The sequence below is a fragment of the Sorex araneus genome, chromosome 1 (assembly GCF_027595985.1).
Source record: "Sorex araneus isolate mSorAra2 chromosome 1, mSorAra2.pri, whole genome shotgun sequence".
Taxonomy (NCBI): Eukaryota; Metazoa; Chordata; class Mammalia; order Eulipotyphla; family Soricidae; genus Sorex; species Sorex araneus.
This window is the reverse complement of record NC_073302.1, coordinates 229791311-229805375: the sequence shown is the minus strand read 5'-3', so window position 1 is coordinate 229805375 and position 14065 is coordinate 229791311. Positions and strand designations below refer to the sequence as shown.

Below are 14065 nucleotides of genomic sequence, written 5' to 3'. Positions count from 1 at the left end.
TTTAGAGCATGTCACTTCTGTTCCTGCGCCCCCGCACCCATACCTGAGGCCTTGCATGGCTGGGTTGTGTCTGTCAGATGAGGTCTCTCCCTTCCATCACACGGCTGGAAGGGCAGAGACAGACTCAGCCCATACTTTGCAGTTGGCAGAACCAGCCAGAGCCCATAATTTGCACAAGGCAGAACCAGACTCAGCCCATACTTTGCACTCAACAGCTACCCAGTGAGCGCTGGAGTGTGGATGGTGGGCAGCAGGGGCAGGTGCTGAGAGTTTGCGGGGGAATGGCCGCTTGCAAGCTCAGGGAGTTGAGTGTGTGTTGAAGGTCTTGCCATGTGCCAAGACAGGCCAGTGGAAAAAGGAGAGACAGAAAGTAGACATTCCCCAAAGACAAAAGTAAAGCAGAGCACAGTGTCTGAGCAAGTGCAGAGCAAAGCAAGAGGTTGGGGACAAGGCACCTTCTACTGTCCTCAGGGCTGGGAGGGTGGCTTCGGGTGGACAAAAGCCTGAGCTGGGAAGAAGAGTGGGGCTGTGGGTGGGCTCCGGTTTTATGGAGTGAACCATGCAAATGGCCAGGGGGCACTGGGGGAGGATCTGCAGGGTAGCACCCCCCAACACACACTCTCATACTTTCACACACATGCTCACATGCACACACACTCACATACACTCACACATGTACATGTACACCCTCACATACACTTAAACACAGACTCACACATACATGTACGCACTCACATACACTCACACACAAGCACACACATATATGTACACACACATATATGTATACACACATGTACACACTCACATTCACACACATGTACACACTCACATACACACATACACTCACACTCCCACACACATGTAGACACTAACATACACTCTGGATGGAAAGAGGCAAATATCTGTGCCTGAAAATCATGGGAGATCCAGTGGATGAGGTGAGAAGCAAGCAGCGATGCAGGAGCCTGCAAGGCAGTGTGGGGAGGCACTTGCCTTGCAGCGACCGACCCGGTTCAATCCCCAGCACCTCAGATGTTCCCTGAGCCCTGCCAGTAGTGATTCTGAGTTGAGAGGCCAGGAGTAAGCTCTGAGCACTGCTGGGTGTGGTGTCTCCCCCACAAGGAAAATTTAAAAAGGAGAAACAAATGATGCAGAGGAGCCCTTGGCTTGTGAGAGGTGAGCTACTCGGTGCACACTTCATGAGGAGCTGTGTGACCTGACAAAATGCCCTTTGTGACCTGTCCAGGCCCGAGAGCAGCCCCAGAGGGCAGGGTCCCACGCTGCACATCCACAATGTTGGAGTATTAGGCTTCGGGAATTTGTGCCCTGAAAACTTGTTTTGTCCTTGACATTTTCTTTCCTTTTCTCTGTTTTGAGGTGGCTCCTAAAACTATTGCTTGGGATGCCTGGGGATGCCTGCAACTTTGTGTGGACGGTGTCATGTTGGATATGGCTGTGCTGGGCCATGGGGCAGCACTGGGTAGTGGTGACCCAGAGACAGAACCCCAGACCTTAGAAGGCAGCACATGCTCCAGCCCTCTGGGCTGTCACCCGGCCCTAACATTTCACTGCTTTATTGTTAATCTTCTGGCAAAGTCTTGTATGTTTAATTCTACCCTTAGCCAAAAAAACCTTGTCAGGTCACTCCTGCATGATTCTAAAGACCAGTGAGGGGCCAGCAGATGCCAGGCAAGTGGGCAGGAGTCTGAGGCCGTCCAGCATCGAAGGGTCTGACTCACCTCCCAAGCCCACTCACTATCAGAGGCACATTCCTGGAGAGACAAGACGGCCGAGGGCTTTGAAGGAGGCAAGGAACCAGCCCCACATCCCTCCCAGCAGTGAAGAAGGATGGAATCAGGCAGCACCCTTTGATCTTCCAGGGTGATGAGGAGGAGGAGGCCCTGACAGGCTTCAAGAGGCCAGTCTAGTGGGAGGGCAGGATGGAGACAAGTCTTGGCAAAGCATAAGGAGGTTCTAGCAATGGTAAAGTGGAGGCCCCAGAACAGGATTCTTTGCTCAAGAACTCTGGAGGTTAATGGAAGGAGCCACATGAAGGTGCAAGTGAGGCAGAAGTGAGGTGCAAGATGCAAAGGAGGGGGGCTGGGAGTGTTTTTCATGGAGAAAAGGGAGTGGGGGTTGGGGAGGACTGGGATGAGAAGGTGCTATGTGACTGAAGGCTCTCTGCAGTGCTGACAAGATGCTTTCAGTCAGGTCAAAAAGGAGGTCATGTTCTGAGGCAAGGGCCGGAGGCCCCTGAGAAGGAAGGGGGGTCTGGCAGAGAGGGGGTCTCTGTGCAGCCTACCTCTCTGGGGAAGGAAGTACACACAGCCTGGGTTAGCACCTGGTCAGGGTGCAGCCCTGGGTGGTGGGAGACAGAGGGTGGGAGAAGGCAGAGGGAGAAGAGGTTGGTGGGCAGACCTCAGCTGCCAGGGTGAGAACTTACACTTCACTCCCAGCAACAAGGACTGCTGGACTGGAAGGCTCTCAACAGTGTCTGCCATGGAGAGAACCTGGTGATGAGTAAGGAGACCCCAGAGAAGCCACAGTGAGAGCGGGTGGGCGGGTCTGTCTGTGCTGGGCACCAGGAATCACCTCTTCTGACACTTGGCTTTGTTCTGAGCTACTGACCAACCATGGAAGAATAAGCAAAAGCAAAGCCTGAGAAGCTGGTCCTGAGAAACTCTGTCATTTGCCACAACAGGGATAAAATCTGCAGACATGGAGGGGGGCATTGGTCAGGGGAAGGATGGACACGGAATCGACTCTTATAGTTGGGGATTAAAGATACATATTGAGGGGTAGCAGGGGGTCACAGGCCTGGAGAGCTGGGCCACAGAACTGAATTCTGTTCTTGGGGTGAGTGGGGGTGCTGAATGAGAGGGGCTGGAGGCCTTACTGGAGGGAGCAGGCACTCAGGTGACAGGCATGGTGGTGGAACACGGTCTGCATGAAACTACCAGGAACCATGTTGTAAATCACAGTACCTTAAAAAATGAAAAATGAAAAATAAAAGCTAGTCTGGGTCACTCGATGCAACGGCACAGAATGGAAACACGCTAAGCCACCGAGACGAGCAGCACAGAGAAAAGCAATGAACGCTGAGTCTCTGCTGGATGTCACCATGTCTGCTGCCAGTCCCAGAGGGCATCTCTGAATCTATCTGCTGAATCCTGGTGAGCGAGGGAACAACCAGAGAACAATACCTCAGGAGACAAGTCCCAAACTTTGGTTCTCATGGTTTTCTTATATTTTTTTCCATGAGATGGTGAGGTAGTTCCTCCAATTGTGGAAACTGACAAGTACCATAAAAATCAGGCACAATTTTGTCTGTTTGTGGACAATACTTGGAAATACTCAGGGTTTTCTTCTGGCTCTGCTCTCAGAAGAGAGGTGGTGCTCAGGGAACCATATGGGATGCTGGGGGTAGAACCCAGGTTGGGCATGTGGAAGGCAAATGCCGTACCCTGCACTGCCAATCTTGCCCCAACAATTTGGATTGAAATTGCATTAAATGTACAGATGAATCCAGTGTGCCCCTTTACAATCTAACCCTTGACTGGTCTACCTGCCATCCCTTTGGGTAGATTAACTGCTCTTTTCCCCCATTATAGTTCCATACTTGATGTGACCAATACTTTAGAGCATTATTTTTATATATCCACCTTCAACTCAGCATCCTGCTAGAAACCTTGGGTACTCTTTTGGCTTTTCTATGTGACATGCAATCATATCATCCACTGCCGAAGTTATATGTGTCCAGCCATGAGATTAGTTGAAAGGATGAGTGTGTGAGCTGTGGTGCAGGACACCGGGGAGGCCCACAGGGCTGCACAGTTCTAAGTACCCAGCAGGAGAAGCCCTGAACACTGGGGTGTGGCCCCCAAATCAACAGGACAGATCTGCCTCTTTCTTTGCTGATCCTAGTTACTGCTGCCTCTGTGTGGGGGTCAGTGGGGGTCTGGACCACATGCTTCAGTGCTCAGGACTGACTCCTGGCTCTGTGCTTGAGGTTCACTACTGGTGGTGATCAGGGGTCCAGACGCAATGCCAGGATTCTTATCCGGCTGTGTGCAGGGCAAGTATCTTAACCACTGCACTCTTTCTCCATCCCAAATTCTGTTGCTTCTTATTTGCTTTCTTCTTGTCTTAACTAGGACTTCCAGAACAAGAGGACATGGTAGGGACCAGAGCTATAGTATATTGGGTAGGATGTCTACCTTGCATGTGGCTGACTCAAGTTCGATTCCTAGCATCCCACATGGTCCCCTCAGTCCGCCAGGAGTGATCCCTGAGCACAGAGCAGAGCCAGGAGTAGGCCCTGAGCACTGCTGAATGGAGCTCAAAACAACCAAAAAAAAAACGAATATATGGTGACATTTTCTTGTTTCTATCTCTAATACAGATTTATTATCCAATGGGATGTTTTGAATTGTCAGGATAAAGAAATTTCCTTCCAGTCTTTGCCAAGAGTTTGTTTTCTCAAACATTACTGATTTAATGGATATGCTTTATCTGTTGTGATTTTTAGGTGGTAAAACACCTTCTTAGCAGTCATTTTATTTTTAATATATTTCAAGCAAGTCAAACATGAAGGAGTACTGGATTTAGTGGATACACTTTCCTACATCTATTGTGACTCTGAAATGGTAACACACCTTATTGGTCAGACTTTATTTTTATTATGTTTCACATACTGTCTGCTACTATTTCACTTGCATCATCAGTCTGTTCACCCCTGAGTGTGGTTTCAGTGTTTCTCTATTGACACTGGAGTTCCGTTTGACCGTTATTTTACCTAAAAAAACAGCCTCTGAATGGGTAGTATGAGAATTTCTTTTAAAACATTTGGGAATAGTGTTTTCTCTTGTTTTCTTAGGAAGATGGGAGTAGGGATAGTACACAGATTCCACTTCATAAACTTAATGCCATATGCAGATATGCAATTTGTTGGGGATCAAACTCCGTGGTGCTGGAAGGGTGGTGGAGACCCGTTGTGGTACTGGGGTCAAGCCCAGCATGAGTCCAGCCTGTTCAGATGTTTCCAGCCTCAGACCTGCTAGTTCTTAAGTCAGTTGTGATCATTTTTACCCTTTAGAAGATTTTCCATTTCATTTCAAATTTAAATCTAGTGGTTCTCAAACTACCTATGGGATTTTATGATCTTGAAACTGCATTAGACTCTTTTTGCTTGGTTCTAAATATTGTTTAATTGAGGCTTTTATTTATTTTTTATTGATTTACCACTGGCTTGAAAATACTGAGTCGGGTCTTTAAAAATATTCTGTGACTCAGAGGCACATTGCCTTGCATACATGAGGAACTAGGTTGACACAATTTACCACAAAATAGATTGACAAAATATTTATTTTGCTAAATATTTTTTCTTATGTTAGAGAACCAACATTGGGGTTGGAGTGACAGTACCGTGGGTCAGGTGCACCGCATGTGGCCTTGCATGTGGCCAACCCTGGTTGGACCCCTGATACCACACATTGTCCCCCAAGACCCGCCAAGAATGATCCCTAAACACTGAGCCTGGAGTAAGCCCTGAGCACCACTGGGTGCAGCATAAAAACAAACAAAAAAGAAGAAAAAGAAGAACCAATTTTGACATGCTTGAAAAAGATTGAGAACTTCTGCCCCAATGTCTGTTTTTTTCTTTCCACTTTAATTTTATTTTTCTTTTCTTCCTTTCTTTTCTTTTCTTTTCTTTTCTTTTCTTTTCTTTTCTTTTCTTTTCTTTTCTTTTCTTTTCTTTTCTTTTTTCTTCTCTTCTATTCTTTTCTTTTTTTTCTTAATGAATCACTGTGAGGTACAGTTACAGACTTACAAAATTCGTGCTTACACTTTAGTCACACAATGATCGAGTGCCCATCCCTCTACCAGTGCCCATTTTCCATCACCAATATTCCCAGTATTTCTCCCACCCCCATTCCACACCCTCACCTCTGTGGCAGGCACATTTCGTTTTATTCTTTCTTTTGGGTGTTGTGGTTTGCAATAAAGGTATTAAGTTTGCCCCAATGTCTTAACACAAATGTTACAATCAGAGGAAATTGAATACATCTACAAAATATTCTTTGGATTTTTTTTTTTGCTTTTGGGTCACACCCAGCGATGCTCAGGGGTTACTCCTGGCTCTGCACTCAGGAATCACTCTTGGCAGTGCTCAGGGGACCACATGGGATGCTGGGAATCGAACCTGGGTTGGCCGAGTGCAAGGCAAATGCTGTGCTATCGCTCCAGCCCCCCTTTGGGTTTTTTAAGGAGTGTGGATTTTAGCCTGGCAGCTACCCATGGTGTATTTGATATGCCAAAAACAGTAACAACAAGTCTCCCAATGGAGACATTACTGGTGCCCGCTCAAACAAATCGATGAACAAAAGGATGACAGTGTGACAGTGCTACAGTGGATTTTAGTATTTTCTGGTGTTATCAAATACATATATAATTTATTATAGTGTGCAGTTTATTTTTTATTTTATATTTAGGCGTTTGTTTTTGGGTTGTTGGGAGAAAAACCCCTTTTGGTCTGCCTTGAAGTGCCACACTAATACCTGGGCTGGGACCCAGGCAGATGCTCCCAGAGCACTCAGGAATCTGTATAAGCATACTTATCACGGGTCAATGTGACTATGGGACAGGGTGTTTCTGGCAAATGTGCGGTGACAGTTTAACCATTGTAAGCACACAGGAAGGATGTGACCCTATCTATAGGCAACACATGTCTATTCTAATCACTGTGAACATGTCACCCTTTGCACGTCTCCCCTATTTGCTCAGCCTATATAAGTCGTACTAATTGTCTAATAAAGATGGAACCGCTTGACGGGACTCCCGTCATGCTCATGTGCTCATTTCTCGGGAAGGCGGCGGCATAGGTTTGCTCCTTTCCTCGGACCCCTCTTTTTGCAGTGAGGGAAGATTGCCCTGTACTCAGGACTCTGAGCGGCAGCCCCTTGCTGAACCAGGAGAAGACCCCGGCATGGGGCTACATCCAGTGATGCTCAGGGACTAGTTCTGGTTTGCTGCTCCAGGATAATTCCTGGCCATGCTTGGGAAACCATGTAACCATATGAAGTCATGAACTGAACCCAGGCCTCCTGCATGCAAAGCAAGCAAGCAGCCCGACTGCACTCTCTGTAGACTCCATTATTCAACTTTTTAGTACCCCAGTGTTGTGGCAGGAAACATGGCTTACCCTGAGCCGGTTTTCCTCTTGAAATTATAAAACACTAATTTTCTAATCTTTATTAGTAACTCTAGGACACTGCTAGGATTATGTATACTTGCTGTTAGGAACTGAATCTCCAGGAACATGAAGTTGCTTTTTGACTTATACGTATTTTATGATTTTATTTTTTGGAGGGTGGGCCACACCCAAAAATACTCAGGGCTTACTCCTGGCTCTACTCAAGGATCATTCTTGACCTAGCAGATATATTAATACCTGCTATCTATGTACTATTTTTCTCATGTTTGCTGTATTATCTGGTTATTTAAATCACCTATTTATAATGGAAAGTCACATGCTGCTTCCTTTTGTTTGTTTGTTTTGGAGTCACATCTGGTGATGCTGTAGATCACTCCCGGATCTACAGTCAGGAATAACTCCTGGTGGTGCTTAAGGGACCACAGGGGATCTAACATGGGGCATGCAAGGCAAGGCTAGTGGAAGGCACGTGCCAACCTACTATACTATCACTCCAGTCCCAGCATCTCCCTCCCTCCCTTCCTTCCCTCCCTTCCTCCCTCCCTTCCCTCCCTTCCTCCCTCCCTTCCTTCCTTCCTTCCTTCCTTCCTTCCTTCCTTCCTTCCTTCCTTCCTTCCTTCCTTCCTTCCTTCCTTCCTTCCTCCCTCCCTCCCTCCCTCCCTCCCTTCCTTCCTTCCTTCCTTTTTCCTCCCTCTCACCTCCCTTCCTTCCTTCTTCCTCCCTCCCTTCCTTCCTTCCTTCCTTCCTTCCTTCCTTCCTTCCTTCCTTCCTTCCTTCCTTCCTTCCTTCCTTCCTTCCTTCTTCCTCCCTCCCTCCCTCCCTCCCTCCCTTCCTTCCTTCCTTCCTTCCTTCCTTTTTCCTCCCTCTCACCTCCCTTCCTTCCTTCTTCCTCCCTCCCTTCCTTCCTTCCTTCCTTCCTTCCTTCCTTCCTTCCTTCCTTCCTTCCTTCCTTCCTTCCTTCCTTCCTTCTTCCTCCCTCCCTCCCTCCCTCCCTCCCTCCCTCCCTCCCTTCCTTCCTTCCTTCCTTCCTTCCTTCCTTCCTTCCTTCCTTCCTTCCTTCCTTCCTTCCTTCCTTCCTTCCTTCCTTCCCTTCCTCCCTCCCTCTTTCCCTTCTTCCTTCCTTCCTTTTTTTTCAGTTGAGGTGACATGTTACAATGGCATGTACATCCTTGCTTGTGGTGGACACAATGACTGACTCCCCAAGTTGTTGAAGTTCCCAGGACCCTTTACCAGTGTCCTGGAGTCACTTCTCTTAGCCTCTTCTGCTCTCCCTCCCCTCCTTCAGTTCTGCACTCAAAGTCCAAGGGATTGTTGACATGGGATGCCATCTGCCTCTAAAAAAGTCACATGATTTCCATCTTTTTGTGGCCAACGTAAACAAGGTCTTACTTCTCATCTTTAGTCAAAAGGACTAAGTCCACGCTCTTGGATTTTTGGCAGAATTTGACCTTCTGTGATTTAGTGAGAGCTAATTTTCAGCTGGGAGTGATATAGACTACTGTGTTAGTTTAGAAACAAAAAATCTTCAGTGTTTAATAACCAAGCAGAGAAAAACAAAAAAATGCTTTTCCTCACAGTATTGCTTCTTGAAATACTTAACTGAGTTTTCCTTCTAGAAGCCAATATTTAGTCATTATTTTCAGAATTAGAGTTCAAACATGAAGCAAGAACCTTATCAGCTTCTCTAGTTTCAGTCCAATTGACAGAAAAATGTATAGTCTTGAGTATAATTAGAGACACAACCATCTTCCAAGACTGTTCCTGACATACTGGGCTTCCTTCTTAGACCCTTAAATATTTCTCCTGATCTATTCATTACTCTGTTAAGCCCTCTAGTTTTGCTTGTCAATTATTAAATAGTATTATTTTTTAAAAAATAACTTGTTCCCTGGAGAGATAGTACAGCAGGTAGGATGGTTACCTTGCATGCAGTCAACCTGCGTTCGAATCCCTGGCACCTTTATGTGGTCCCTGAGCCCTCCAGAAGTAACTTCCTGAGCACAGAGCCATGAGTAACCCCTGAGCATCACTGAGTATGACAGCATCATAAAGAAGGTTTTTGTGAGAAACTTAAGAAAAATATCATTGCCATTTTTTACTCTGTTAAAAATTATATACACATAGTGGATACATATCGCTCTTAATTTTAATTCATTTCAATAATATTTCATAATTGGAAAGAAGACAAAAAGGTCAAATTTAAAACTTAAAAGAAAATGAAAAAACCTTAATGTCAGACTGAATTTACTAGCACCCAGTTCGTTCAGAAGCGTGGCTTGGGGCAGGGGTAAACAGCATCAAAGAAAATTATAGGGGTGTGGTGATGAGTCGGAGTGAGGGAGAGGCGTCATGCTCCTCTACTCTGGCCTCACCAGATGCACTGGCCTCACCAGACACGGAGGACGACTCTAGGTCACTTCCACAGGGAAACGTACACTCAGCATCCTCGGGCTAGAAGAACCTCAGAAGTGGTCTGGTTTATTCTCATCTCACAGAGGAAAAACTAGAGACCAAGATCGAGTACTGTGATTTGCTGGTTCCACAGACAGAAGATGCTCCAGGCAGAGGGAACTCCTTGAACAGCAGACCTGCCAGGCCCCACTTCTCACGCAGAGTCCTACCACACTGCACAACTCAGACCTTGAAACATGCTCAGAGCATATTTTAAGTTTTTGCCTTTCCTTCCACTTCCATTGTGACATGTCAGTATGCTAAGAACAGTCTAGTTACTAATCCCATAAATCGAGATCATCCCTTACAAATATATTCAGATATTACTTTTAGTCGTGCTTAGTGAACAAAAATCTTACTTCATTTATATATGTTATGATTACAGATGAACAGATAATAGCTGTCAAAATGTTTTCTTCAGAAATAACTAAGTGTAAATATAATTTCACCTTTTCAAATCTTCATTCAGTTGACATGGCACAGGGAATCCCTCGATGTTCTAGCATAAAAGAATCTTTTATACTATATTACTTTAGAGCACAGCAGGTAGGGCATTTGCCTTGCACGCTGCCAACCCAGGTTCAATAACTCCATCCCTGTTGGAGAGCCCGGCAAGCTACTGAGAGTATCCTGCCCACACGGCAGAGCTTGGCAAGCTACCTGTGGCGTATTCGATGATATGTTAAAAACAGTAACAAGTCTCACAATGGAGATGTTACTGGTGCCTGCTGGAGCAAATCAATGAACAATGGGAAGACAGTGCTACAATTCTACTTTAGAAGCTCTTAGGAAAGAATTTTCACAAGTAAAGGAGCAGTGCCAATGGAGATAAACAGAGGTTCTGAATGAAAAACATCGGACTAATCTTACTCTCAGTCATTCGTTTGTTAACTGTATGTTTAAGGCAAACAGCTCTTTAAATTAAAAAAATACAAAAGGTGTAGTATCTGTACCGAAAAATCATAATAACCAATGGGAGACAGGAGGGAGGGAGGGAAGAAGGGAGGAAGGGAGGGAAGAGGGAGGGAAGGAGGGTGCCAGGGAGGGAAGGAGGGTGCCAGGGAGGAAGGGAGGAAGGGAGGGAAGGAGGATGGGAGGGGGAAAGGGAGAAAGGTAGAAAAGTGTCAAAGTGTCTGTTATAGAGGCAGACTCAGGTGGGAGTGGGGGAGTGGAAGAAGGGAAACTGGGCCATGGGTGGTGGGAAATGTGAACTGGTGAAGTGAAGGGTGTTGGAACATTGTATGACTGAAACTCAATCATGGACTGAGTCCATGATTGTATGACTGAAATTCAATCAGGAACTGTTGTAATTGTTTATCTCACAGTGATTCAATTAAAAAAATTGTTTTTAGTGCAAAGGGGTGGGAACCATTGCTAAATCATACTTTTGAAGAATCAGATTTTAAAGAGAGTGGCACAGGCCTTATCATGAGAAACTTCCCACCACGGTAAGAACGGAAATTTAGATGAAAATGTATGGCTTTTATTTTCTTTAAGTATCATCGGAAGTGGAAGACATAAAGTTTTTCAGAGACAACGTATGCGGAGGAGATTACAAGACTGGGTTTCCCCGGTCTCAGATTCAGCAAACATTCACAAAAGCAGGACAATGTGTGTGTGCTCAACAGCACTGTGCTGCTGCTGAGAGAATTGGGGTCTGGTCCTTATTCCCGGGGTGCTCACTCACTGTCGGTGGGAAAGGCGGGTTTATAAAACTCCGATTAACAGTATGTGGCATGCAATATGACCAGTCTGACGTGAAGTGAGCAGGGCACCGTGGAGGGGCGGAAGGCTGCAGAGTAGCAAGATGGTCCTGGGACGCCGGGAACCATGTTTTCTGAACAGGGTGAAAACGCTTCTCAAAGGCCATGGTCCGGAGTGTTCTAATATTTTTGGTACAGTACGGGAGTTAAAATTTTTAAGTGAAATAGTCTCATGTCAATGAACTAACATGTGTGTGTTTCCCCGCTGCGTGTGTTTCCCCACAAACACACGCAGCACTGCCAGGTTTGCTTTGCTAGTTAACTGGGGATTGTTTTTACACTCGGGGAGCGCGCAAATTGTTTTTGCTCTCATTGGGCCCTCACGCTGAGGGGTCAAAGTGTTGCTGGAGGATGTGTCCAGTTGCTGGTGTGGACTCGGAACACTCCGGCAGCGCCCAGATGCCGGTAACGCACAGGCAGCTACAGAACCACTGGCACCTTTCGACGTTGGTGTCGCGATTCATTTTGTGGCACCGCGATGGGGTCCCACTCAGGGGCCTCGTCTCGGTGAAGACCCGGTAACCGGGTAACGAACACAACCCTCGCCCGGGTGCTGAAGCCAACCAAGTGCTTCGGAAAAGACCGGGTCGCGATCAAAGGCCCAACCCGGAGGGTCCAGTGTGTCCCGGGGCCCAATACTCAGAAGCCGGGAAACCGGCACGGCGCAAGCAGCAGAGCGCACGGTCACTGCAGGTCGGGGTCACTGTGGTCCCTCCGGAACACAGGAACCGTCAGCTGTGACCAGCGATAAACCAGAGGCGCCGGCACCCGGGACTCTCAGAACGAGTAGCCAACAAGGCAGAGGGACCAGCCAGGAGGCGTTTCACTGGGGCGCGGAGCAGTCACTGTCCGAGACGGAAGCGACGCACGGCGCTGCCGGAGCCGAGCCCGGACACCCAGAGATCCGGACACCCCGTGATCCGAACATCCCGAGACCCGCGGCGGGGAGGGCAGACACCCCGATATCCGCGGCGGAGGAACCGGGTACCCCGAGACCCGCGGCGGGGGGACCGGACACCCCCCCGACCCGCGGCGGGGGGACCGGGTACCTCCCACCCCCACAGACCCGCGGCGGGGAAGCCTAGACAACCCCCCCCCCGAGAACCTCGGCGGGGAGCCCCCCCCCAGACCCGCGGCTGGGAGCCCGGACACCCACCCACCCCCAGACCCGCGGCGGGGAGCCCAAACACCATCCCACCCCGACCCGCGGCGGGGAGCCCGGACACCCCTAGAACCGGGGCGGTGAGACCTGACGCCCCGAGATCCGCGGCGCGATTCCCGCTCGCAAGTGCAGGGGTCCCGTAGTCCAGGAGAACTGGCGCTTGAAGCCCGGTCGGCGAGCCGCCCGCCCAACCCCCAGAAAGTCCCGGCGAGCGGGACCAGCCGGGACACACGGAGCAACCGCGGAGCCCTCCCGGCCTCCGCGCCCGGCCCGGCCGCACTCACCCCGCTCCTCCCAGCCGGGCGCCGGCCGCCGGCGCCGACTCCGACCTCGGGCCTCCCGGGCGGCGCTGGACCCGCGCGTCCCCGCGGGACCCGCCGCCCGCCACGCCCCGCCTCGGCCCCCGCCACGCCCCGCCCGCCCTGCCGCGCCCAGCACGCGCGCTCGCACCCGCGCCTCCGTGCTCGCGTCTCGGGGTTCTCACGCGCCTCCCGGCTCAGGGTGGGGGGAGTCGATCCCCGCGCCCTGCCCGTGCAGAGGGGCGCGGAGGGGCCGCCCCGGGGAGCCGGCGGCTATCATAGTCACACAGACTCGGCCATCGGGGCCGGACGCGCATCCAAGAACGGGCTACACTCACCGGGTCAGCGCTGGCAGTGGGTGCGGGGCGGCCCTCGGGGTCCCCGTGAGGGCGGGGCAGGGGCGGGGTGGCGGGAGCTGGCGCCCAGCGCACGGAAGGCCAGCGGGTACCCGGCGCGTCCTGGCGGGCGGGCGCGTCCTCCCGGAGGGTCCAGCGTCTTCTCTCCGCGCGGCTGGGCTTTGCCTCGGACTCCCAGACGTCGCTTTGCACAGGTCCCCCAGAAGATACTGAGCAAAAAGTAGAGGACGGAATTCCACGGGCTTGTTGGAAAGCGGAAAGACCAAGTTAGTAGTTTCTCGGGTAGTTTTCCAATACCCAAAAGTTCCGTGTAGTCTTGATCCGAGTTTCGCCGATCTGCTCCGGCTATCGATCTGCTCAGCCGCCAAAAGTGACAGGCACCTCCCTATCTGCGGGGCGAGGGTGGGTTACTGGGACCGGGTGGAGACCGCCTTTTCGAAAGGCCGCAGTGCCCGCAGTGGCAAGTCCCTGTCTGTAACGGAACCGCGCGCCGAGACGGATGGAGCCTGATCCGCACACCGCGACGGTCACAGAGCAGGCCGACTACTACTGCGTGAGCGTTGTCAGTCTCCATGATCTCAGGCCACCTCAGCGGACCTAAGGGAACACGAACCTCTTCAGAGCATAGGGCGGGAAGCAGCCCCCTTAATCGGGTTGGAATCCCAACCCCAGGAGAAACACACCTCCGCGTTGCTTTTACAATATCTCCCCCGGCACGGAGCATGGAGGTATGAACTTAGAAGGTGATATCTAGACTTCTTATAATTGTAGTTTGGGGCCACACCCTGTGGTACTCAGGGTTTCTTCCTGGCTCTGCACTC

General features: G+C 49.7%; 1 protein-coding gene across 1 annotated transcript in view; it reads right to left on the bottom strand.

The window, feature by feature from the left end:
* GJA3 (gap junction protein alpha 3) overlaps positions 1-12955 on the bottom strand; it is a 43236-nt gene extending 30281 nt beyond the window's left edge. Inside the window, exon 1 of the mRNA XM_055120100.1 lies at positions 12874-12955. The gene's annotated coding sequence lies outside the window, so the exon portion shown is untranslated. The remainder of the gene's footprint in view (positions 1-12873) is intronic.
* Positions 12956-14065: the final 1110 nt, after the last annotated feature.